The sequence below is a fragment of the Megascapheus bottae genome, chromosome 7, assembly GCF_031878675.1.
Source record: "Megascapheus bottae isolate mThoBot1 chromosome 7, mThoBot2.hap1, whole genome shotgun sequence".
Taxonomy (NCBI): Eukaryota; Metazoa; Chordata; class Mammalia; order Rodentia; family Geomyidae; genus Megascapheus; species Megascapheus bottae.
The window spans coordinates 43,727,225-43,736,576 of NC_143515.1; the positions used below are offsets into that span (position 1 = coordinate 43,727,225).

Consider the following 9,352-nt stretch of genomic DNA (forward strand, 5'->3'; position numbering starts at 1 on the left):
ATTGAGTGAGAACATGTAATATTTGGTTTATTGAGGTTGGCTTATCTTGCTCAACATGATAATCTCCAGATTCATCCATTTTTCTGCAAAGGACAAAATTTTCATTTTTATAGTTGAATAATATTCCCTAGTGTTTGTGTATGTATACTTGTGCATGTATGGGTGTGTACAATATATTTTCTTTGTCCACTCATTGGTTGTTGGACATTTTGGCTGATTCCACAGTTTGGCTATTTAAACAAAGGTGCAATAAACATTGGTCTGCATGTGACATTTCTGACTAATGGGATATAAAGCTAGTCTGCTGCAGTAGGAGGAGTTAGGGAAAGCTTTGTTTGTTTTTTTGTTTGTTTTCTGATAAGAACAATGACAGCACTAGCGTCTCAGTCTCCTCCTTCTTTCTTGTCCTGATGGATATACAATGTCAAAAGATAGAAAGCCACTATGAACTCTTGAGGAAAAAAACGCCAAGCACAATTTGACATGGTTGAGATGTAGAATAAATATCATCAATTGCCTGCTTGTCTCTGAGCTTCTTTAGTACACAATAAAAAGAAATTTTCTTTTGTCTAAGGCATATTAACATTGTTTTAATTATTTGCAGCCATAAACACTTTTGATATTTACAACTGCTTTAATAATGACAATGCAAGGAGTTAATTTATGTTCCAAATCATGTTTCCGTTTATTTTAAACTTATATACTAAGGAAATATTTCAAATGAAATAACCATTTTTGCTTCTTTTAAAAACAACCCTTATAATTAGAAAGATTAATTAAGGAGCTGTAACCTCACCTGGGAAGCAAAACTTCCAGCATTTTAACTTAGTGGGCAAGTATTCAAAATGAATTGCTTCAAGAAGCAAAGTTAATTTATGCCAGTTGAATAGAAAATAATATTCATTTAATTCATTGTGTTTCCAAGTAAATCAGAAGAATAACAATGACTAGGATTTCTCTGTGTATAAATCTAAATATTTTTCCTGATTTGCAAGACTGTGCTAGACACTGAGTGATTATTTTCATTTACATGGTCTAAGCAATTCACTTTCTCATACATCTCAAGTCTACCTACACAAGAGATAAGAATTATGCTGTCTTATATTAAAATTGATATAATTTCATGAATCATTCTCATTGGCTGATGATTTATAAACTGTTTTCCTCCGGAAGAACCTCATTATTTTTGAAGACTACTGCTCTCCAAAAAGAAAGAAAAAAAATGCCAACTTAATATGTATCCTACCATGTTGTGCCAATTTGCAAGTTATGGGTGATATGGGCAAATCTTTTAATTGGGTTTGAATTGTGCAGTTTGTCCCAGAACTGCACAAACATTAAATAATTCAAAGGGTAAATGAAACCTTGTAATGCAGCATACCAAAATTATTTAGGCAAGTTTTTTTCCCAATAATCAGATAATTATACATAACTAGTCATCATTACTTGAAACAAATTACTTTCTGTTGAAGCATGAAAGAGGTTTCCTGGCACTATTTTGAGCTCAACTAATCGTATTGACAATAGGTGTCTGTCTGAAAAACCTGTTTATTGGTGCTAGGGTTTGGTTATGCAGCATTGTATAGTTGCTGCTCTGTTGTAAGCCTCTCTTAATTATATCATTTTTCAAGTAAATATTTGTATCTTTTATTTTGAAAAATCACAGGTTCAATAAACTTGGCAAATCTGGGCATATTTGAACACAGAATGCTTTGTCTTTCATTCATTGTAGATTATCAGTAATAATACATTGCTTCATGAGACAGCCAACCAAGAAAGAAAAAAAAAAGGCAAGCAGTTATTTGCTGTGCATTTAAGTACTTAAACAGAAGAGTTGCCACTTTCAGACATTCTCTCTGGAGTAATTCACTGGAACCAAATGGTCAGCATGCCATGGTGTGCCAATCAAAAGTAATAACATCATTGGTGTAGTAGAAAAGCTTGTGTGTGAGGGAGGAGGGATTCTAGCTCTTTGTCTATACTGATTAAGTAAAATGGAAAACTGAAGCATTTATGTAACTATTTGACAGAAAGAAAGAAACAGGGTCTTCCAAATTCACCACTGCCACCAAGGGCTTATGGGAAGCTAGGTTCTATTATATTTAACTACAAAGTAAGAATGCAGATAACAAGAAGGCAAAATCCTGTGGCCTTTCAACCCTCAGTGATCACTTTGTTTGACCTCAAAGACCACTTACTTTCATTGATAAAAAGTCCTTAATTAGTGGTTGTAAACGTTTTTAGAACAATATTTGAGATATTGAAGATAATGAAGTAAGATATTCAAATGAGATAATGAAATAAGTGTCAGCAAATTCACATTTCAGTGTTAGATGGGAGAAAACCAGTGACTATGTAAGTATTATTTATTTGTGGAAGGTAGTCAATATTTTTAAGTGTAAACCTGTATCATTCTTATTCTTTGTAATGAGTTACTCTCCTGTGTTCAAATTCCAGATAATCTTTTAATTGTTTATTAGCCCTACTACAGAACTAATAAGAGCACTCATTTGTACATCCCTTTCTTTTGTTTAATCTTAGTAAATGAACATTTGCTTTCATTCTTGTCTTTTTTCCGGGGTTCTTTTCAATTCTAGATTACTTTTTATCATTGTATTTTTTTAGTATCTTTAATTTTTTTTTTTGCCAGTCCTGGGCCTTGAACTCAGAGCCTGGGCACTGTCCTTGGGCTTTCTCAAGGCTAGAGCTCTACCACTTAATCCACAGCACAATTTCTGGCTTTTTTCTATGTAAGTGATACCAAGGAATCGAACCTGGGTCTTCGTACATGCTAGTCAAGCACTCTACCACTAGGCTAAACTCCTGGCCCAAGTATCTTTAATTTTTTTTTAAAAGTAGATTCCCAAAATTGCATACATTTTAAGGCATTCAAACTTGAATCTGCCATTTCTGTTCTTTTATGGGACCAAAAGAAGAATGTTTTCCTTTTTTTGTGATTTGTCCTTTCCCTCCACTTCCATTAAGAAGAAAACATAAAGATTCATTTGATTCAGGTATTCTTTGGGGAACATGTTTCAAATGGCTCTAGCCTATTAACATCAGTTAATGGCAGTTTTATCATTATGCAAAAACTCCAGTTTTTACTGCCCTCCTTGAAAGGAATGACTGGCCACCTTAGTAACTTTAACACTGTAATGATACTATAAACTGATAGTGCTGGCGAAGAAAATACATATATACTACTTAAATCCATCTCTCATAGGATCTTGTAGTTTCAAAAATATGGCTGAGCAGTTGAATTTGAAAAGTGATGATTTATTCAATAGCTTCTTGTAGTTTAAAGCTAAGATAACATGACTAATTGTTAACTGCAAAATATTCTATTTGGTTTGTATTGTTTTTGCATTAAGATTATACTCATACATATGTACACATTAACTATGGCTGGCCATTTCTAGGAATTTTTTTTGTCAAAGAAAAGCAGCCTATTTTAAGACTTTATTTTACATATCTTATTTTTATTTTGAGGGGAATCCAAATATCTACACCATGAACTTAAATCCCTATGGCTGCCAGAACCGACAGCGAATTAGCAAGGCAGAGCCAAGTTCACGCAAGTCTGTCTATGGCGCTCTTATAGCTAAAGACAACCCAAAATATTGACAAGTTCTTCTGAAAACAGCATGTATAAGTTGTGGCTGAAATAAGCCTGATGTAAGAAAGAATACAGATGGCAGTATAATCATAGGCTGGGTCTACAAGATGCCAAACAACCCATTCAAAAGTTAAAAAAAAAAAAAGAAACTTTATCAGTTGGTAGTTTATCTATGTGCCACCAAGCACATAGACTTCTCAGAACTGAAGGGGCTTTGTCTTGACTTGATCAGATGTTTTATCATATGTATCTTCACGATTAGTTGTCAAATCTATGACTCAAATAAGTTCTTCTCTGAAAGAATTTATTTTCTACATCACGACAACCTGAAAGTGTTAAATAAAGATAATTTGCTGTTTTTAATTCATCTTGGAAGCTCATTTAATCAATATGCATGGCTCAAAAATGGAGAAACTGGATAAAAAAACAGGATCTCTCAACTTATATAACTAGGTATTTCATATTTCATTAACTCATCTAGCATCTTAGTTACTCAAATAACTGAAATTTATTTGACTTTCTTTTATTGTTTGCTCAACAATTTCCTGGTTTTAGAAAGCCTATATCTCTTCATCAGAGGATCAAATTCTACTAGAACATATAATTATATCTACTGCTTTTTCTTATTAGTATAAAAAGATGTTTATAAATACTAAAAGACAATTCACAAAATTCTTTAAAAGTGGCATGATGGGGCCGGGCGTATGGCCTAAAGGTAGAGTGCTTGCCTAGCATGCATAAAGCCCTGGATTCAATTCCTTGGTACCACAGAAAAAGCCCAAAGTGGTGCTGTGGCTCGAGTGGCAGAATGCTAGCCTTGAGCAAAAAGTAGCCAAGGACAGTGTCCAGGCCCTGAGTTCAAGCCCCAGGACTGGCAAAAATAAAAAAAAAAGTTACATGATTAGTAATGTAAATTGCTGGGACAAAAGATAGCATTTCAAAATGAATTCTTGTGAGTAAAGCTCTCACATGTTTGATCTCTGTTGTAGGCCTAGCATCTAGTCTAGGTTGGATGTTTGTAATGCTTATTAAATGAAGGATTAAAAGCATTGTCAGATCATAAGCTATGTGTGTACTTACTGATCAAATGTAGACTGGTAAGAGAATGAGGAATAAGTGTCCCAGTTCACTCTGCTGCTAGTCTTCAAATGTACTGCCTTCGGTTGCCTACAGCTCTGGAAACCAGAAGTGAAGACTATTAAGGATGGCAAGGTTGATGGAAAGGAATCCCAGGTGGCCTATATGAGAAAACCTGTTAGTTGCTGCACTGCTATTCTTAGCACAGTCCACAGTACTGAGGATATAAAGCTAGGAGAATGGTACTGTCCTTGCAATACCCTATAGATGCATCTATAGGGTATAGACATGCACAATAGATCAGTATAGTAGAAAGGTAATATAGGACTAGATAAGTAATAGATGAATCTTTAAGTGAATGCAGATTGATTGGTGATTAGGGTTTAGATATAAGTCCCCCCTAAAGGTTTGCATGTGAAAGACTTCATGTCCAGCCAGTGGTGCTGACAAGAGGCTAGATGACAGGTTACCAACATCGTCAATGCCTCCATCTTTTGATGGATTTATAATATGACGGTACTATTGGGAGGTAGTGGAAAGTAGTGGTGGGAGTCTTTCTGGAGGAAGGTCATCTGAGGGTGGGTCTATGAATGGTTGCTGGTCTCTCCATCTCCTGCTCTCTCTCTCTCTCTCTCTCTCTCTCTCTCTCTCTCTCTCTCTCTCTCTCTCTCTCTCTCCCTCACTCCCTCTTTCCCTCCTTCCCTCCCTCCCTCCTGTCTTCCATAAAGGAAGTCATTTTGTTTGCCACATAATATTTTACTTTGCTACTTAAGTCTAGAAGCAATAGAGTCAAGAGATCTTGAACTGAAATCTCTGTGAGCTAAAATAAAACCTTCCTCCCTTATTTTCTAAGCAATAAAAGATAACCAATACAGAGTAAGAGAGAGGGCAAAAGAGAAGGAGGGAGGCTAGAGAGAGATTGGGGGAGAGTGAAATGGATGGGTTGAGGGAGTGACAAAGAATAGATGCCAGCGTTGTGCCATGTAATCTTTAAGCTTCTTCCCATTATATTATTTGTACACATGGATTAATGTAAATGCTTCAAGATACCATTACCTCTTAAAAATTGAAATTCTATCTAATCAAACAAATAAAACACATTTTTACAGATGTAGGTACACATTTTTTACAGATATAGGTAGGTTCGAAACATAGTTGTTCATAGATGAACAGGAACCAATAGAAATCTACTGTGTGTTTCTCCTCAGCCATGAGGAAATCTTCAGGGGAAAAACAGAAAAGAAGATGGCTTCTACATTCATTTCTGCAATTACTTCCCTCCTGATTTCTGCCCATCCTCCATTCACTATATACTGGCAATTCTATTATTTTCAAGTACAAAGAGCAGACAGAAACATGGATGAGGAGACACAAAGGACTTCACTCTGGGAAAGTTTGTGGGGAAATGTTGACTGGGAAAGCATGATTTCTTCTACAAGGAAGAACACTTGTCTCCTGAAACACAGGTATCAATTTCCCTTCTCCTATGTTACCTTTGACATAAAGTACAATCTAGGTGCTCTAGACACAGGTTCTTGGTAATGCTAACAGTGGCCTACTTGATATTTTTAAACTTTTATTTTTAGGAATTTTGATATTTTATTATGTGTGCATTTAAGCAATGGAGGCAGTGTCTTTTCTGTTTATGAGGATTTTTTTTTGCAATTACTTTCACTTCGCAATTAAGGGGAAAAAAATCATGCAAACTTGCTCAAAGGATGTGGACAGTTCTTCAAAGCTCTTAATTTCCTGAGTCTTCTTTTTAAATACAACTCATCAAAACAAAAGGAACTGAAAGGTGAGATGTGGGAGTGACTAAAACATTTGATTTAGATTGGGTAAGAATGTTCTACTGAGCACATGCATTCTCATTCTAATCATGGGTGTTTACTTTGGCTATAAAGACGGGGAATATAAGACAGATGCAAATGGTTGCTTCTTAAGAGATAGGTTCCTTCCTTCCCCTTCCTCCTCCTCCACCTCCTCCTCCTCCTCCTTCTTCTATATTTTATGTTAGAACCATACAAAGGCTGCAAATAAACACTGCTAGACTTCGGGTCTAGCAAATGACTCCTGAGATGACATATTTTGATTGCTAGCCTGTGGTACTACTGGAAGGTGGTGGAGATTTGAGGTGGAATCCAGGAGAGGGAAGTGAAATCACTATGAGCTGGTCCAGGAAATCTATATTGGGACTCCAGCCTATCTTCTTCCTTTGTCTACTTCTCAGTGTCCTACGATGAATAAATCTTTTCCTCCATTTCCCTTCCTCTCCCATGATGCAAGGGGGCTAAGTCCCCTGGACTGAAACCACTGAAACAAGGAGTCAAAATTAACCTTTCCTCCATGTAACTTGTTTATTATAGACATGTTACCTGCCTAAGGCACAGAGGAAACTCTTATTTTTAACTTTTCTAAAAATTACTCATCTGAATTCAATGATAAACAAAATATTAGAGGTTTTAACAGAAAAAAATAAAAGTATCATTGTGTTATTTTTCTAATTTGTTAAAATTTATGTTATTCTGTTGTTTGGGGGGAGGGTGGTTGTGACTATCTTTTTTTTTTTTTTTAACTTTCAGGGTGGTAACTGTGTCATATATTATCTCTGTTCGATGTAAAGTTCATAGGGGGTGAATTCTTTCTTTTACTTTCCCACATTCTGTATGCCCCTCTAGAATAAATTGTCAATAGTTTTATTTCCCTTGATTTCCAGTTACTATTATGACTCACAAAAGGCAAAAGAAATACCAATGCTTACATAGTGCGATGACCCATTACTGAAGATATCTTGGCTCTCACTGGATTTGGAGACACTTTTTGCAACGGAAGAAACAAAACAAAACAAACCAACAAAAAACAACAACAAAAATCCTTTCTAACTGAAGTAGAATTTTTTTTTTTTTTTTTTTTGGCCAGTCATGGGGCTTGAATTCTGGGCATGGGAATTCTCCCTGAGCTCTTCAGCTCAAGGCTACCACTCTACCCCTGGAGCCACAGCACCATTTCCTGTTTTCTAGTGATTAATTGAAGAGTCTCATGGACTTTAGTGTTCAGGCTGGCTTTGAATTGTGATCTTGGATCTCAGCCTCTTGAGTAGCAAGGATTGCAATGGTGAGCAACTGGACCTGGCTGAAAAAAAAAAATTATCTGATAGAAAATGTAAGAGAAGGCTGGGAGTTTGGCCTAGTGGTTAAAGTGCTTGCCTAGCATGCATGAAGACCGGGGTTCGATTCCCCGGCACCACACGTAGAAAAAAGCCGGAAGTGGTGCTGAGGCTCAAGTGGTAGAGCTCTAGCCTTGAGAAAGTCCAAGGACAGTGCTCAGGCCCTGAGCTCAAGCCCAGGACTGGCAAAAAAAAAAAAAAAAAACTAGAAAATGTAAGAGAAAATGAAAGGACCTCTAGGATATAGAAACAAAAGCCATATAATGAGTGATTGTTGTCCTTAATGTACTATGTTATCTCTCATCTCTTTTGCTGTCCCTTGGTTATCTCAGATTGTTACAGTATCTCACTTTGTTATCTGATATATTGGATATATTTGAATGTGGTTATTTGAAATTGGATAGGGAAGGGGGGAAAACAAGATGAGTGGTGGGGGTGGGGAGGAGGGAAATGGGGACCAAGACATGAGAAAGGGTATCAATGTATGTGAATTAATTCACCTTCTATCTGGCAAATATAATGTAACCCTTCTATTAATTACAATAAAAATATATGAAAAAAAGAAAATGTAAGAGAACTGCAAGTGAAAGTCTTTTTCCCCCATTAACATGCTAGAACATCTTTAGTGATTTTTCACTATTTCAGACAACGGGTAAAAAAAAATTTAACTTCAGATTTTTTTATCTTTAAGTGTTGTACAAATGGGTTTAAATTAAATCAATCAATGTATGACTACGATGCATCTAATGCACCTTGGTCAATGTCTTTTGTTTTCAATCAAAATTTTCAAAGATTTTATTCAATAAAAAAATAAACTGAGGTCTGAATAATTGTTAACTCATAGCCAAAAGAATCTCTTAGAATTACTACTTATCATGAATAGTCTGTCTTTGTTGATACACATACACAAGTGGGGAGTTGAAGTAATTGTCCTTGAAAGTCACGGAAATGAAAGATGTCTTAATATCCATTACAAGAATGTAGATAGTTTGTTTGCTTTTGTTGGTACACTTGTTTTGTATTTTATTGGATTACTTAGTTTGAACAATTGCCTTAATTCACCTTTACATGCCTAGACTGCTAATTAGTCAATAAATATGTATTAAGCACCTATTCTGTGTCAAATTTGAGTATCTGTTTCAGATTTGCAAAAGTGCCGAATGATTACCTTGAACACAAAGTGAGCCTGTATTATGAAACAGACTTGAGACCTTTTCCACTTACTACAAGAATGTTGTTGTTTGTTTGTTTTTTTTTCTTTTTTGGTGGGTCATAGGCTTGAACTTGGTCTGGGAGCTTTTTTTGTTGTTTGTTTCATTAATTATAAAATACATCTTATTTGATGCACAACTTTCCTTGCTCCAAATTCAAGTGTATACAGGGCAAAAAGAAAACGGGTGAGATTTGCATGCTCTTGGAATCTTGTAGAAACATTTAACTCCGTTCTTGCCAGCCCCATTGTCGTTGGGCATCTGTCTCCACATGTCCTTCAT

The 9,352-nt window shown here is 35.7% G+C and overlaps 1 long non-coding RNA gene across 1 annotated transcript in view; it reads right to left on the bottom strand.

Moving 5' to 3' along the window:
- Positions 1 to 9,352, bottom strand: part of LOC150060712 (uncharacterized) — a 140,163-nt gene that overhangs the window by 20,618 nt on the left and 110,193 nt on the right. The gene's annotated exons all lie outside the window — the stretch shown is intronic.